The sequence below is a fragment of the Microcebus murinus genome, chromosome 17 (assembly GCF_040939455.1).
Source record: "Microcebus murinus isolate Inina chromosome 17, M.murinus_Inina_mat1.0, whole genome shotgun sequence".
Classification (NCBI taxonomy): Eukaryota; Metazoa; Chordata; class Mammalia; order Primates; family Cheirogaleidae; genus Microcebus; species Microcebus murinus.
The window spans coordinates 54,108,936-54,127,051 of NC_134120.1; the positions used below are offsets into that span (position 1 = coordinate 54,108,936).

At 43.7% G+C, this 18,116-nt stretch overlaps 1 protein-coding gene across 6 annotated transcripts in view; it reads left to right on the forward strand.

The window, feature by feature from the left end:
* Positions 1-18,116, forward strand: part of PTPRM (protein tyrosine phosphatase receptor type M) — a 790,604-nt gene that overhangs the window by 711,406 nt on the left and 61,082 nt on the right. The window lies entirely within an intron of this gene.

Here is an 18,116-nt window from a genome sequence, read left to right on the forward strand (position 1 = left end):
TACTATAAATAGAAAGAAATGAATTGGCCAACTAATATATATAGAAAAATTAGTCGGGCATGGTGGCGCATGCCTGTAGTCCCAGCTACTGAGGAGGCTGAGGCAGCAGGACTGCTTGAGCCCAGGAGATTGAGGTTGCTGTGAGCTAGGCTGACGCCACGGCACTCACTCTAGCCTGGGCAACAAAGCGAGACTCTGTCTCAAAAAAAAAAGTATTATGAGGGCACAAATTTTTTTGCTTACATGGATCACTTTTATAATGCCAAATCAGGGTTAAAAGTGTGCCTGTCACCCAGTTAGTGTTCATTGTACACCTTAGGTAGGTTTCGTCCATCCCCTTCTCCCCACCCCAACCCCTCCTCCTGCTTGGTTTCCTTTGAGATTTACTTTCCTCTGTGCACATGTGTGCTCATCATTTAGTTCCAATGTAATAGTAAGTATATATGGTGTTTGTTTCTCCATTCTTTAGATATTTCACTTAGGATAATGGTCTCTAGTTCCATCCAAATTGTTGCCAAGGGCTTTAAGTCATCCTTCTTCTTGGCTAAGTTGTATTCCATGGTGTATACATACTACATTTTGTTAATACATTTATGAATTGATGGGCATTTTGTGTTGATTCCACATTTTTGCAATTGTGAACTGTGCCACAGTAAACATTCAAGTGCAGGTGTCTTTTTGATAAAATGACTTCTTTCCCTTTGGCTAGATACCCAGCAGTGGGATTGCTGGATGAAATGGTCTTACTTTTAGTTCTTTTAGTTCTTCTCCATACTGTTTTCCATGGCAGTTGTACTCATTTGCAGTCCCACCAACAGCGTATAAGCATTCCTTTTTCTCTGTATCCATGCCAGCATCTGTTGTTTTTAGATTTTTTAATAAAAGTAATTCTGACTCATGTGAGAATTTGATTGCAAAATATCCACAATACTCCCAAACTATTTATCTATCCACTGACTTGATTAGCAACCTATGTTTTCATAGATAGCAATAACATAAAGCTAAATCTTATTTGGATTTTCACAATTTAGGATCTCTAGACTAATATGACTAAATAGCCAACTAACGTAGAGATTAAAACCCCAAAAGTTTAGGCGTGGCCCCCCAACCGGTTACCCTTTGTCCATTCTCTCTGCTCCTCTCTCACTGAGGGAGATCATTCTTTGAAGAAAAATACAATTAGAGAAGTCACTTTTTGCAGAATTAGTATGAATGATATTTCATAGCTCAGCAGACCTGTCCAACAGTGTGCAGCTGATCAAGTGTTAATGAGCAAATGTCTTTGCAGGAAGCTAAGAAATGGCAGATGCAATCGGTTTATAGTAGACGAGTGCCCCGCCATTGGTGGAGAAGGGCACTGCCTGATGCCGTGTTCACCAGGGCATGGCAGCCTTTCCCCAGTGCAGGGTGGGCTGCAGATTGGAATTCTCAAAATGTCAGTACTTACAGAGTGTTGGTGGTGCAGGGGGAGGGGAAGATGAATGAAAATTTTTAATCTAACATTCACTCAAAACTGTACATATCACATTAAGAGTAACACATACAGACCACGATGACTGCATGAGAAAGCTAGAATCTTCTTTCTAGTTCATGACACAAGCATAATGTAACTATTGGCCTCGATTGCCAGTCATCAAGAGTGCTGATGATCTGCAGGAATTGGCACGGACGTCGAGAACCCATTCATGGATCACCTTCATTAAAAACAAAAACATCAACATCTCACGCTAAGAACCCAACAAAATGGGTGATAAAGACTAACAGGCAGATGTAATTTTAAAATCTTTCCTTGCACCGTTTTTCCTCTCTGTTTTTCACTTACATAATTCTTTAAAATATATTCACAGCAGGAACCTATGAAAGTACATGAATGGTCCAGTTTGCTGACTACCGGTTTTATTTTCAAGAGTTAGTAACATACAGATTTCCACCAAGTTCCTTCAATACAGAGAACATATTATGAATTTATGCATTAGGTTTCTCCTCCCTCCCCCAACTTTATTGATTTTTTTCTACCAGTAACTGACTTTGACCTTTGATGATAATGGTAATGCTTTTGCAAATTAGAGAGATCACATTCAGGCCAGATCTGTTGCTTTGTAAGTGTGTTCTTCCTATCTCTCCTTGTTTGTTTCCTGTCTGGCAGCTAATATATTGATGGCCCAATATGAACTTTATTACATCTGACTGACCAGACATGAATCCAGTTATAACATTCAGTATCTGTGATTTAGCAAACCACGGGATCAATGGACAGGAGGTCACGTCTGCTACTGCATGTTTGTACTTAGAGCCAGTGCAGAGTTGGGATTTCAAAAGCAGGGCTCGCCATGAAGGGCAGAGGAGTGTGCAGGTGGGTAGGGTTGCCAGGAACCAATCATATTTCTCAATGGAAACACCTGCCTGGAGTCCGAATGGGCTGCACGCTGGATGAGAGCCAGTAAGAGCTGCTCCCTTGCGGTAGTTGGAGAGGGTACCTGCAGCCTCATGCTGGGCAGCCATGGGGGCCCCGGAGAGGTGTTCTTATTACTGTGTAGCTCTAGATAACTCAGGGAAAGAAAACACAAGGCAGTTACTAAAGAAAACACCGCAAGTCTGACGTTGCAGACATGGCTTGCCTGGCTGTGAGCCCACTTCCTGGCTCCCAGGCAACCATTTTGCAGAGCCACCTGCAGCTGCAGGACCCCTGAGAAACAGGCTTGGGCCGGATGCTCTCTTTCCCCAGAACTGCGTGCTCACCCCTCAGAACCGGACGGTTTTATTAATAAAATGAACCTAGGATCCAGCCCCTTCCAAGTCATGGTGCATCTCACAACAGCACAATAAAAAAGCAAATTGTAATGCATACCTGGAAATACCTCTTAATTAAAGTTGTCTTTGATGTTGTAACCTGAACTATAGGTTGGTGAGATGTACACATTGCTCTTCCTAAGGATAGGTGCCTGGATGCCCACATCATCTTTTTTTCTGAATTATGGACAGAGTCATCTACCTGATCAGGGCTCTGATCTAGCCTTGATTTTGCCACGTAAAGTTTCGGTGTCCATCAGCATCAGCGCTGTGCAGCACCCTCATGGAGGCCTGGATTGGAGGGACGGTGTGCGACAGGTGCCCAGAAGCCTGTGTGACAACAGAGAGACCCTTGTCTCTCCCCCACGCTCTCTACCAGGGCCGCCAGGCCTGGTGTGCTCTGGCCCAGTGGCTCCTCACCTTTGGGAGACACAGAACCTCTTTCAAAACTGAAGATGTCTGGAGATCCTCTCCCCAGAAAGAAAGTGTCATATGCACACATTCATATGTGCTATGTTTGATGCAATTTAAGATGGTTCAAGGGCTCCCCTGCCCCCAAATCCCATTCATGAATTATCTCAGGCTCTGTGGACCTGGGGTTCCGAACTTCACTTTGGTCAGAAACGCTGAAGCTATGTAAGGGTAAGGCAAAAAGCACAGACTTAATTAATCTGACTTTAAAAAGAAACCACACTTATTAGGGATTAAAATATGTCATAGATTATTTGTAACTATATGACATGTTTTCCTGAAATCATCAAAATTTTTTACTAATTTGAACAAATTATTACTAAAATGTTTAGTAGCTGTTTAACCTCTTACTGAAAGCCCCTGGGTATTGTTATAATCTTTAGGATTTTCAATCATGATCAGTTGAGGCCCTTGTTTATTTCAGGCTGGGTTTTCTGCCTATATGTTTTTATTTTGCCTTTGTGCCTGAAAAGTGTATGCATTCACTCATACTTCAATGATTTTAGCATTTATATTAGAAAACATTCACTTTCAATGACAGGAGACAGGAGTGGCAGGTCCCATAGGTGGCATTTATTTGTTAAAAGCAGGATATGGTGGAAATAATACACATGCCACAGTCAGAAGCCTGGATCCAAATTCTTGTGCTGCCACAGAAAAGTTACTTGAACTTCCTAAATTTATTTAAAGCAGAGTCCTAGTTTGGTAAATAGTCATAGTAATCAGGATAGGACTCACTCTGTGCTGGACAGTGTTCCAGGCGCTTACATATATATTACAATAGTAACCCATTTCATCTTTACCACAAATATGGGGGTAGGTATTATTAATGTCCCCAATGTATAGATGAGAACACTGAGGCAGAGACTTGAAACAATGTGCTCAGAGTCACAGACAGACCCAGGAAGCTCTAGAATTTGTGTCCGAGCTCATCCTCACCTCACTGTGCTGCCTCCTGCAGGCAACCACAGGGATGAAGTGACTCAGATAACATGTAAGTGCTTAGAGCAGGGCCTGGCGTGGAGCGAGTGCCACGCATGTGCGAGCCGCTGTTACTTTTTCGAGAGAACATAGTATAGCTTAATGACTAGGAGCATGAGCTCTGGAGCTCAAACGCTGGCTCCTCCATCGATGACCTGTGTGGCCATGGACAAGTTACCATCTCTGTCTCCTCATAAATGAAGATAATGGTCCACCGGGCGGGGTTGCCATACAGATGGAATGAGTCGATATTGCTAAAGCACGTAAGCCAGTGTCTTGTCTCCTTCGCCGACCTTGGAAATGCACTTGGCCAACACAGAGTAGGTCTTACATGCGCTCACATCTCAGCATGTACGTGGTCTTGTGTAAACCCTGGAATAGCTGGCGACACGAGCTTTCATTTCTCACACATGAATAAAGCTGGCTGCACGTTCTCCACGAGTCGGGACGCCTCACAGGATGTGGGCCGCGGAGGACGGCTGTGCAGGCAGACCCCGCCTCGGCACTGAGCTTATCGCCGCCTGCCCCCGACGCTCAGAGGCTCCAGATGCTCAGCGTCACACTTGAAGACGCCAAGGCACAGTGTTTGGCAGAGACCACGGGAACGGAAGCAGAAACCACATACCGAATAGTCACTTACGGTAGAAATAGAACTCTCCGCCAGACAGAACTGCCCACAGCCCGGCAGGGGTGTCGTGCGGCGAGGAAGAGGCCTTGGCAGCTGCGTGCTTCATGAGGAAAGGGTCGCAGAGCTCATCCATCGACTTAACAAGTGTGTGCCCGCTGCCTGGCAGCGCTGGCACGAGGCAGATGCTCTGTAAAAATACAAGAATGAGTGAGTGAGTGGATGAATGAATGAACGAGTGGGGAGTTACCCCGTGCCAGACACCAGTCACGTGGTAGAACGTTCCAGCCAGGTGGAAAGGATTCTGGTGTTGGCCTGACAAAGCATTTACTTCCTGGGGCGGATTTTGGGATCATTATCTCCAACATCTGTGACTATTTGTAGCTCAGGTTAAAGGCTGGTCAGCTCCTATTCTTAGGAATGCTTTCTGTAGATATGTCAGTAAATCAGTGCACTTATCTTTGAAGATTATCCATCTCCTTAAACTAATTTCTCTTATCTCCATGTTGACCCTGTTTGTGCAAACCCCCTCATACACCTTAAATCATCAGCTTTGTAATTATTATTTGCCCATAATTTGAAAAAGAGAAGCCTACCAAATTTCCTCCAGAGACTTTCAGATAGGAGCAAACTTTTTTGTGAAAATAACAAAAAATGTGGGGAGTGAAGATTTATACTGGAAATATTTACAGAACCTCAGACACTGTACAGCAGTTGAAACTTTGCTACAGTGACTTTGTTCTGTTTGCTGTTAATGTTTCTCTTTCACCTTTCTTCTAGTACTCTGTGTGGTGTGAACATTTTTAATGAGGATTTTCAAAAAGATAAATGTAGTTCTATGTTTTCCCAGCTTAACGTTCCCCTTCAGGCCTCCGAAGCAGTAAATAATAGTGCTTTGAATAGCGCACTTAGCTTTGCTGGGCCAGCCGTTCTTGTCTGGAAGAGCTCTCGGAGAGTCGACGCAAGTTCTACACGCTCTATAAAGAAGCTTTTGTCTCCTGCATTCTGGCCTCCAGATGGAGATGAACACTTGAAATTACTTCTCGGTAGAATTAAAAGAACTTTTTTTTTTAAATCAAAAGCTCAGCCCTCTGTAAACTTTTGTTTTTATCCTTCTAAGCACCAGTGCACCTTGCAGTTCAAGTATAGATTCTGTGTTAGCTGACACTGTGCTTCCCAGCTGAGTTGTCCCTACACTGTCAGTGGGTTGTAGGTTATGTTTTAGATTCATTTGTTATTTCCTGTTTACAATCGATTTGAAAGTATTACCTAGTGAAATGGAATATTCTCTAGTTCCCAAATTTGAATAGGGAGGCTTTGAGAAAATGTGATTTATGCATAGGCAGACAATGACCCCTCATGAGGCCTAAGTATTCCAGCTACCCAGGGCCAAGTTCATGCAAGACCTGCCCACATTTCACCAACCATCTGTGGTTTTCCAAGAGAGAATGAGCAATTGCAATTAGTAGCTTATCCAAAAACCTCCTTTTAAACAATAGTTTCTCTTCAACAAATTAACTTCAAAAGATACTGGCCACTTAACCAAATGGCCAATTTCAAAGAGATCTCTCATCCCTGTGCTTTAAACAAACATGCTCATTAGCAGTGAGAACATTTAAAGACAGATTGAAATTTAAAAGATGAAGCCAAAAATAGGTCATGTTAGGTAACATACCCGTAGGTTGTTACAGATGCCATGAGGGAAATGTATCCTCCAGATAATAAAAGCTAACTTAACACAGAATGACTTGAAGATAAATGATGTCCTGTTGTTAAGCATGCACCCAGTTTAGGTTGTCTTAAATGCTTTTAAATCTTTAATAGGAATGTAGAGGTGTTTCTCATTTGAAGTAGAAAATTATAGAATCTTTTGAGAGCTGGTTCAAACTTTAAAAAGCTCATGGCCCAACTTTCTCATTTGGTAGTTGATTTAAGTGACTTTATCCATATAAGTCCAAATGAGTCATGTTTGCAAAAGTATTTGCAAACTGTACTAATGTTCATATTTCAATACAGTGTGTACAATGTTCAACCTAGGAGAAACCTAGTATGTTAAGACAGATCTGTTCCCCCAAAGGGCCTTTTGTTTAACAGAAGGAAAAATTATGAAGTCGCTTCTTTCTTCCAGAGTCAACCCTTTGAAAGAGTGGAACTGACACTAAATAGCCATGTACTTTCCATGGTGCTGGCTGCACCTTGGACTCTTACAAAGCAAAGCTTCTCCTGTCTGACCTGGTTCATTCAAAATTGAACTAAGGTTCCTGCGTACCTAGCAAATGCCAACCTCGGCACAGGATCAGGAACACAGCCGCGACCTCAGAACCACAGTGTGCAGGTGCATGTAAATGACAGCCAACTATTACTAGACGGTGATTTTGATGCAACAACAGATTGGGGAACTTCTTCAGGCTGTTTCTCTGTCCATCCCTACCCCATTTAGCAGATGACAAAGTGAGACCCAGTGCAGACCTAGAACCATTTTTCCTGACCCTAAATACCAGGTTCCTTTTTCACTCATGGGCACAGTTCAGAACAAGTTTATCAAGGCAGCAAAAAGTTTAGGAAGTTTCTGGCCATTGCAAGTGACTTTTGTTTCTTGCTTTCTCACTCAAAGGAGAAGCTGCTAGAAATTTCCTGATGAAACGCCCTGCACAGCCACTGAAAGTCTGAGATTGCCTGCCCTGAGCCATGTCTAGGGAGTCAATTTATCTCTATATTATTCATTTATTAGATTTATTCTCTTTTTCCTTAAATAAAAGAGGATCCCACTTGTGTACTGAAAAAAGCTTAATTAAAGAAGATAGAGACTAATGAAAGCTTTTATTTCTCTGGCAGCAGCCCCTGAAGCATATGAATATAGAATTTTCCCTTCACTTCACTTCTCCTTGACAGAAGGCAGCCAGGTCCTCTGGGTCACCAAACCCCTCCATTCTGAAGGCTGCCTTTCTCTTTTTTCCCCTTGATTGCCTCTCTCTGTTCCCTCTCTACAGCATGCATAAGTACCAGGCTCTGTTTCTGACGGTTCTCTTTGGAGACCAACACTGACAAATGCTCTGTGCCTAGCCAGCAGGATGCTCTGTGTTGTGGACATCTGTCATGTTCCTCCCTTCTGAGGCTACAGACACTTTCTCCTCCCTCCCTTTTCAGCTTCCCACGCACATCGCCATACATCCTGTCCCAGGGATCAGGGACTAGTGGCCCCAGCAGAAGTGGTGTCTATCTGTGCATTGTAGAGCACATTGTTGCCACACACTACTTACCAAGCCTTTATTGTTTCCCATTATAGATTTTCCCTTTGGAGGCCTGATCTCACCCTTCATCACTCAAATCTGCCTTTATCAACCTGCTTTCCCTGTCTAGAATAATAGAAGTCTTTGCATTCCCATTCTCAGTGGCACCACTGCAAGCTGAAATGTTTATGTAACTGCAAAAGAGGCATGATTGTAGAGGACTGAATATGGTCCAGAAAGAACAAAATCCAAATAATGGTTTATTCTTGGGTTTCCAGAAATGCCTTGGAAGATTTCAGTTCCAATAACAAGTCATGCTAGGAGTCACCCCTTATTGGTTTTACCCATAAAAACGTCTTTGCTTGATGCAACATGGTCACAGTCAGATCTTTGAAACTTGGCCTTAAAATTCCTTTCAAACACAAACATGTTTTGTGTCCATAACCAGGCCAAGACCTCCACCTGCACTCCCAAGAGACAATAGGCAGGGTGATTCATTAAAGTACAGTCTCTAGAGTTAGCCTTCCTGGGCTCAGACACCAGCTCTGCAAACAACCTCTCAATAAATATTAGCTATGTTTCTTCTTATTATTATGATATTATGAGTTCCAAAAGACACACCTCTCAGCAGCAGAGAGGCAGTTCAGTCTGAAACCCAAGTATAGTATATACTTACATAGTTTGCATAAATCTAACACATTCTACTTGTTAAGGCTTCCTTCCAGAAGGATGTATCCAAGGGAACTGCTTAAGTTTTCACCACTATCCTGTACCCCCTCTAAAGATTGTTGTCATTGTTAACCTTTAAACAAAAGACAAACATGGATTGGAAAGACAATAAGCTATATCATAAGCTGGAAAAAGCATATTTTCCATCAGCTTCTGAAGTCTTCCGGAAATCGAACGGCTCTGGTAGCAGCAGAGGACACCGCTCCGCGTCTGGGGTTGTGACGGTGTCCCGGGGACACACCTAAGTCAGACGACTACGTGTCAGTGAAAACAGCTTAATTCCAAAGACTAGACAAGTTCCTCCCAATAGGCTTCATTGGAAGCAATTTCTGAGATAAGAATTACACAGGGATGTTTTAGAGAAGAGCTTTGGAAGGCTAAGAAGCCACTAGAGAACAAATGAAGGCTGAGGCCTTCATCATCTTCTGGGAGAGAGCACAGTAATGACAGAGAAGCAGAGAGGGCGACAGAGGGAGAGCTGTGTGCTCTTGTCTGCAACGCAGGGCTGGCTCGGCAGGTGCCATCTTCTGCTTGACCAGAAGTTGACCAGATGCCTGCCGTGTCCAGTCATGATACGTACCAGAAGGCAGCAGGTAGAGTGGGCCGAGCTACAGGGACCTCCTCAGGGCCGCTCGGAGGGGCAGCTTCACGTGGCAGAACGTGTGTGCAGCCGAGCTCTGCACAACGCTTAGGAGAAGGACCACAGTTCTTTTTGTAGTGATGTAACAGTATGATGGTTATATCCTTTTAAAAAATGAGGAATAACCCAGTGAAACATTTACCCACAGGCAGTAAAACGTAGACATTACACAGTAAGAAATTATGCTCGTGGCTTTGAGTACTTGCTGGTGACTCCCCACCTGACCCACACCCAAAGTCTCAAAGCTCACACAGAGGGAGGCAAAATGGTTATTAAAAATGTTCACCAGCCAGGCATGATAATTCATGCCTAATCCTAGCACTGTGGTAGGCTGAGGAAGGAGGATCACTTGAGGCCAGGAATTCATGACCAGACTGGGCAACATAGCAAGACCCTGTCTCTATAAAAAAAATTTTTTAAAAATCAGCAGGGCATGGTGGCACACTCCTTAGTCCAAGGCACTGAGGAGGCTGAGGCAGGAGGATCGCTTGAGCCCAGGAGTTCAATGCTGCTGTGAGCTATGATCAGGCCACTGCACTCCAGCCTGGGCAATGGAGCATGACCCTCAAAAAAAAAAATTTTTTTTTCCACCAATAATTTATATTAACAAGTTTCTAAAACAAATTTCCTAGCAACCAAGCAACATAATCAGACCAGTCTTATTTTGCTTTTATTTTACAAATAGAAAATATTTTTAAGTTTTCTTAATATTTAGAACATTTGTATCACTTTAAAGAACATTTCGGTTTTGAGTTTGTGTGCCCAGAGTTGTTATAGACAGAATTTTTTTTAACAAAACATATGATTGTGATTTAAATCATCATAGGGTGTATATGGTATGAGAGCAACCAAAGTTATCTTTTAAATAACTTTTTATTTTTTCATCTTTGTTTGGCATTTTATTAGCACATGTATCTATTTAATAAATGATAAGGCCTACATATGTGTGTGTGTCAGAAATAATTTTTTAAAGCTTACAAATTTTTATTTAGAAATATTTCATCCAAATTTTAAGACATGTAGCTTTTAAGAAAAAAGAAAACTTTAAAAGTATGACAGACATAGGTCTGAAAGCCACTATTTTCATTCAATAAAAAGATCTTGGAATTTTGGGTAGGGAAAATGAAGAAAGTACTCAGAAAGTTTCAGTCATTTTGTTCTCAGTTTACCATTTTTTTAATAAATTCTTTATCTGTTTTTGCTGTGACTTGAGACATACTTAATAGTAATGTAGAAATGCATGAACTTTATCCTGGTAAAGATAAATATAGGAAAACTAAAATAGAAGCCATGAAGGTATAAAAACTTAGAAAAAGAAGGAATTGTAGCAGTGACTAATCAAAACCAGGTAAAGTAATATGTAAGATACTAGACAATAGTAATTTGGAAATGGTAAAAATTAGAATTGAAATAATAAGTTCTTTGTATTTCTTAGGAAGAAAATGACTGATTAAATTTATCTTTATTTAAGTAAATTAAATAATATCTACTATGCAATCCTTTATCCTTTTTGTGTTTTTAAATATTTCATAATTTTTTAACTGAATATATGACCAAAATGAAAGAGTATTAACCAAAAAAGATACAATGGTTGAAAGCTGGTAGCTGATATTATCTACAAATACTTCCCAGGCTGTTCTAGTATTTATATGCATTCTGTCTATTAATGTTTGGTTTATGCCAACGTTCTCTTAATTAAATATGACATAACCTTTTGGTGTCCCATCAGGATTTCACATGTTCTATTAGTACACCTAGACAAACATTCCATGAACCTAACTATGTAGAGAATGCTACAAATATCTGCACACTTAATAGTGTCACACTTTCTTATTACAATCTGAAAGAAGAATTTTGGAGAATGTCATAAATGAAATGTAAACATCAACATGTGGGTTCCAGAGGAAATATTCACAGATACAGCTGCAAGTGTGTGCCTAATGCTAGGTTAAGAAGAGCACACGCCGCAAGTCAATTTAGAACAAATAGGGCAAATGGCAAGCACCTGCTAACCAGAGTGAGCCGGTGACGGGAAAGACAAACACAGTAGGAAACCTACTCCTGTTGAGAGGAAGGCCTTTGTCATTGTCTGGGATCCACTGAAATTTATTAACTGAAAATACTGTTTTAACATTACTATTTAAGTCATCGCTTTTGACACTGCTTCTAAAAAGGTGCGTTTTATTATGGCTCCAATGCCTATTTTCTATTCTTTTACTGTCACTAAATTAAAATTTCAATGGACTGGTGAACATTTCTAGCCCTGTGGTTCTAGACATAAGGAGTGCTTGACATGAGAGCTATCCTTAGAAAATGCTATTTTAACATGCTGCCAGTTATATTTTTGAATTTAGGTTAAATAAAATATTCCCAGGTTTTTCCCATCACAGAACAATTCCCTGTGTGTTTGCTTCTAATTCATTAGTTGATTTTTATTGTTTCTTGAGTTGTTCTGAGCCATTCAGGAAAATAAAAAGCACATCCCACGCCCCCAAGATGCAGCCTTATTCTGCAGCTGAAATCAAACGTTATTCATAAAAATTCTGCGGTTTTAACATCAGTAGCCCTAGGGGAGAGCAAAGACATCTATCACATTCGTGATGCTAAGGAGTATTCATGCAGAAGGCAACTGTTTGGTGTCACCTTCATCGCCTTTGTGACACACGGGCAGACTCAGCCCGTAAAGCATGGTGGCACATTTTGCCTTTCACATTTCACTGCTGCAAAAATGAAAAGCTACTAAATGTGAAGCTATAGACGTAAATGTTATGGAAGGATCATATTGAAAAATCACATCAAGTTTTATAATAAAAACTTACTCAGAAAGCCACTGAAGGGACTTCTCATTCTCTAAACGTTGAATAACGGACTTCATAATACTTATTATGGAGTATCGCCAGCAGCAACAGTAACCATAATGGATCAGAAATTTAGGGCCACTTTTATTATGTAGCAAAAGCTTTAAAATAAATTCATAAATCCCACGCTCATCTTTTTCCACGTCCATATTGCGCCTTCCGTGGTCTTCAGTTCTTGGGGAGGCGGCTGGGTGCTGGAGGACATGGAAGGGCTGTACCCAGGTCACAGCCCAAGTAAGAACCTTGCCATTCTGCAGCTCCCTGGCCCAGGGCCCCTCCCCTTCCTTCTGTACTTACTTCCCCATTTGGTGCGTACGCCTGTCACACTCACCCTCCTTCAGGTCCCAGACCCAGGCCAGCACCAGTCACGTCACACCATTTGACAACTGACATACACAGATAGGGCCTGGGTCTCTGGTAGTTCAGTTCATTCTGAAATCAGAACAGTGGGGCTGGGTGGCCTGGGTTGGAACTCTAGCTTTGCCACGCACTGGCCACGTGTTCTAACAAAGTCACTTAGTCTTCCCCTATGCCCATTTAGCATGTTAACATGGAGTATGGTCCCTGCCTCCTGCCACCAGAGGTGAATGAATGAGACTACACATAAAGGTGGCTCACGCCACCTACATGTGCAGACTGTCTACATTTGTACCTCACTGGATTGTTCACCACCCTTAGCCTGGGTCCACCTCACTTTCCAACACTCATTCCAGCCCAGAGCCCTTGGATTCCTTGATTGCTGACAAAGCGCTAGGGACAGCGGGAGTCCCCTTTGCTTTCCAGACCGTCCTCCAAGGGCAGCCCCGGGCTTCCCCAGGCTGCTTCAGCTGTAAGCCTGTCCCTCACCTGCCGGCTCCTGAGCCAGCGTGGCTAAGCCCAGAACCCACCTGAGCCTTGTCCCTGCACCAGGGAGCCTCAGGTCCCATCTGGCCATGCCAGCCATGAGAGGCCAGCAGGTAGCTTGCCACCCTGCCCCACGGCTGACATGCTGCCACTTTGAGACAGCACCTGGAGCCTTACTGCTGCTGTCCTTTGGATTCCAGACTTCCCGCTGCCTGGGCGTGGGAGAGAGGAGTATGTTCTTGCCGTACCTCTCTACCTTAGGAAATTTTAAGCTTCTGGAAAGTGGGGACTATATTTACACTATTCCCCTTTGCACCCCTTACCATACCTCACAGAATCCCTAGCACAGAATGGCCAGAATTTACCAGTAGGCCCGTGCCACCCCCAGGCCAGGAAGGTGGTGCAGACGAGGGGAGCAAGCTGGCTGTGAGGCCAGGCTCACGACTGCTGAGCAACACGTGGCCCAAAAACACACAGGCCCATGGCTGACACTCGGGTCATGAAGAAACAGGGAGCCTCGACTTGCGTCTTGGGAAAGCGGCCTGAGGAAGTGGCTCCCAGACTGCTAAGCTGAGGCCACAGGTGTATGGCTTTAACCAACCCACCAGCAGCGGGGCCGGGAGGGTCCTGAGGTGAGACGGGCGGTCAGGGAGGGCCACAGCCGCCTGCCGCAGGAACGTGGCTTTACCGTGAGGGCAGCGGAAAGCCCTGGAAGACTTAGGCAGGACAATGGCGTGATGGGTCTGCGGTTTCAGAGGCGGGCTCTGGCCGAGGGGGCTGGCTGGGGGAGGCCCCACACGGGTTGTGGGAGGTGCGTTGGGCTGCTGTGGCAACTCAGGTGAGCGGTCCCCGTGGGCGGGCTCTGAGCAGGGGCATGGAGGGAGAAAACAGGGTGCGCGGTTTCCAAATACTCATGGGAGGCAGGCGGAGAAGCTTGGGGTTGGCTGCGCTGGAAAAGCTGGGTTTATTCTGTGCTAGCGGGAGGCCCTTGGAAGTGTTGAAGGGGGAAGTGACCTGATACAAAAACACTCTTAAAGGGGTTGTTTCTGCGTAGTTGGCGTGGGTTATCCTCTATTTTCTTCTTGCTGGGATTGCGAGGATTGTACAGTACACACCCATCTAGTAGAGCCCTTCTGAGTGGCTTTTGACATCCACATGAGGCAGTGTGGTGTAATGGAGTCAGACCCCCTGTTCAAAACTCACTAGCTGTGTGACCTTCAACAACTTCCTTGACTTCTCTGTGCCTCAGTCTCTTGTCGGTAAAATGGAGGAGACCAATAGTACCTATTTCATAGGATGGTGAGTTTTCAATTTAATAAGATAATACATGTAAACTACTTCAAACAGGACCTGGGAAATAATAAGTGTTCAAAGGATGTTAGGTATTCCTCTATTTCTGATGGAATACCAATTCATATTTATACTATCTTTTCTCACTTCAAAAAACTCAAATATGCCACTGTGAGCTTAAGGGACCTTGACTTCTCAGCAGCTCTTGTTAACATAAAAACAATACTGTAGAAAAATTTGAAAGTGAAAGAAAGAGTACAAGTCATCTATCAAGGTTCAAAATGATAACTTTAATATCTCTTGCTTCCCATGAACTCATCTTACACAATAGAGCTCATCATCGAATGTCTTCCACTTAACGCTTTTCGTTGCTTTTAATTTTTTATTTTTTGAACTCTAGTTCTTTCTGCCCTCTTTTTTATTCCGCCAGGGCTTGTTGGTGGCAAGAATGGCCCCTCAGCACATTTCCTTCCCAGCAGAGGTCTGTGTGTGCCCGCTATTGTGAAGGGAATGGAATGCATTACTGGCCTGATATTATTGAAATTTCTAGACCTTACCTTTCAAGCACCACAGCCCCACAGGGGGACAGCTGCTGAGAATAGCCTTCTTGCCTATTATGCAAACATCTGTAAATGGACCGACCCAGCAATTATACTGGCTCCCACCCAGCCAGGAACCGCGGGTATCAAATTCCTGGGCCGCCGATTGCACCTGTTCATGCCCTGAGAGAGGGAGGTTTTTCAGAGTCCTTTTCTGCTATTCTGGGTTCCCTGTCTTGGGAATTTAGTTTGTCCATTCTGGGAGCAATCTCCCGTGACCCTGGAAGTCAGAGGTCAAGGCAGAGGGATACTGCCCTCCCATGGTGCCCCCCTGCATTTCAGTCTGCGAGGGCACCGGTGCTGAGAGTAACCTCCTTGTGTTCAGGGCACGTGACTGTAGACTCCTGGTGCTTGCTCAGGATGGTCACAGCCACTCAGACCACACCAGGAGCTGCTAAATTCAAACAGAGCATCCCTCGGTGGCAGGAGAGTACACCGCCTCCTGTCCTCCAGCACAATTTTTTTTATTTTGCCAGGAGACATGTATCTCTGAGTAATAATTTATTCAGATCTTGGGAAGAGAAAGAAAAACAAGATTGACACATTTTGCATTAAAAGCCTAATATTTGGGGACCTTCCTCTTCCATTTTCCACCCTCCAAAAAAAATTATTCGAATGAACATTCGATAAAATATCTTGAATCATCAACCAAGAATCTCCAGTGCCCATCCCTGAGAAGTTTTATTGTTGAACTGCCACAGTGACCAGGCCAGGGAGGGGCCACACATACGGCCACAGGAGACCACGGCCAGGTGTTGGTGCCACAGTGCCACACACGTGAGGGGAACAAGGCAAGAAGGAGCAGGCAAAATGCAGGAGGAGATGGGGTGCCTGTGCTTGCACTCTTCTTTTCTTTCTTAGATCAACTTAGAATAATCGTCATGTTCAATTTCATTTTTAGATTTTTAACACCAAATTCTTTTAGTTCTTCTGGATACTTGTACCTAATTTTAGCGCTAAAAAGAACTTCTCCTAATATATCTTTCTATCCTAATCCTTTTTAGTGCAGGTCAATGGGTAAGAAAATCATGAAGACTAAAGTATATGTCATCAGCTGAGTGAGCTGCTAATGCTTATAAACACCCTTTATTTTAAAGATGGTGCAGATTTAGTTGAGTGAACGTTGAGAAACACATGCCACCTTAACTGGTACTTAGGTCCCATGGTGAGGTGGCAGAGCCATATTCCTAGATGACATTTTGTGAGTGAAGTTCCTCTAAATCAGAGCAAAATGGGATTCCTTGATTCACAGAGCTTGTAGACAGAGTTAGACTAATCAGTAGATTTATAACAATCAACAGACAAATATTTGGTGTTTCACAATTAACTCCATAGGAGACCACTTGGTGGTTAGGTTGGAAGGTGGAACTGATGCTGTTGATGCTGTAGATTAGGAGAGATTTGAAAACACGCCCAGACCCAACTCCCACCCAAGGCCAGTTAAATCTCTTGGGTTAAGACATAAGAATTTTTAAAATCGCCACCATAATTTTAATATGTAGCTAGAATTGAAGACCACTGCCTTCCTTTGAGAACAGCTATTGCGAAGCTAGGATTACACCCAGGGTGACGGACTGGGCTGAGTTTGGAAGCAAAGCCTTGGGGCAGTGGGGGCGAGGGGTGGCCTGCACAGAGGTTGGGAACAGCAGTCCAGCTCCAGTGCTCCAAGGCAGTGCCTGAGGACCGTGGTAGCCGCACTCCCTATGAAGACATCCTTGCAAAAGATGCTCCTCTTTCCATGAACTGAAAAGGAGTAAAGCCACTGTGTTTTCAAGCTTCTACAGATAATCTTAGAAATACAAGTTGAGAAAGGGAATCATGCAAATATTGCATAGTAGTTTTATTTAACACAGTGTATGTTTAGTATAGCATCTTGATAACAATACAGCTTACACGGGCGTGCACGCACACGCACTCATTCACCTGCTCATTGAGCTCCTGCCGTGTGCCAGCCCCTCCACAAAGCACTGAGGAAATAGCAGTAAACCAAGGGGGCTGTGCTCCCCTCCAGCGGGGACTGGAACTAATCAGTCACAGGGTATCCACTGCTAAGAAAGGATAAGTGAAAAGCACTTTAGACACACAGAACTGGGCCCCCAGTGTGGAATGTCTCCGGAGACCCCTGTTAGCCACTGAAAGGAGAGGTGGCTTTTCTTCCTGCAGGCGCATGCTGTCGGTGATGCTAGAACCCCTGACTCATCCACTGCAGCTGTTGGCATCAGCACTATTACTATAATATTTCTGGACATTTCAGGGAAGGGAGCACATGCCTGTGTACCTAGTGAAGGTCACCCCTTTGTTTCAGCGGTCACATTGAGAAGACTGTTTGCACCAAGATGGACTCAGTACATTTTTTTCCTTGTGAATAAGTAACAAGCTGTTAAGTACACAATGAGTGCGCCTCTCTGCAAGCCAGAACTGTAGTGATTGATGGAATCCAATGTTTACTTGTCCCCTCTGTAACCTTACATTAAAGTCACTGAAATCTTCAGCCTATACATCAGGAGAATGGCACGCACATGCTGGGGGACAGGGGCTGAAATGGCTGGTGGAGCTTCATGGGAGGTGGCATGCCTGGTCCTACCCCAGAGGGGTTAGAAGCCAAGTCAGCTCCTAGGGGGAGAGTAAGAGTACAGTCAGAAGCAGCAAGGGAGGAATGGTAGAAGTCAGTGTTATGGAGGGAAGGGCAGGAGCCTCAACAGGAAGGAAGAGAAAGAAAAATTATGAAAGAACCAATTGCTAATTGAATCAAGAGGAATGGGCAGTGACTGGAGGCTGCCTGGGTGTGCCACTCCTCCTCAGTACCCAGGCCCCAGCAAAAGGATGACCATTAATACATACCTTTAAATGTGCCTTGTTTCCCTTCTATTGCTTTGCTATTTACAAAATGCCTGAGTGTCCATTAATTCCAAGAATCTTCAAAATAACCTTGAGAGGTGTTACTAAGATCCATATGTAAAGAAAGAAGACACTGAGGCTCACAGTGGCTAAGTAACTTGCCCAAATCACACAGCCAGTGAAAAGGCAGAAGCAAATCTCAATTTCAAATATTGGAGCTCC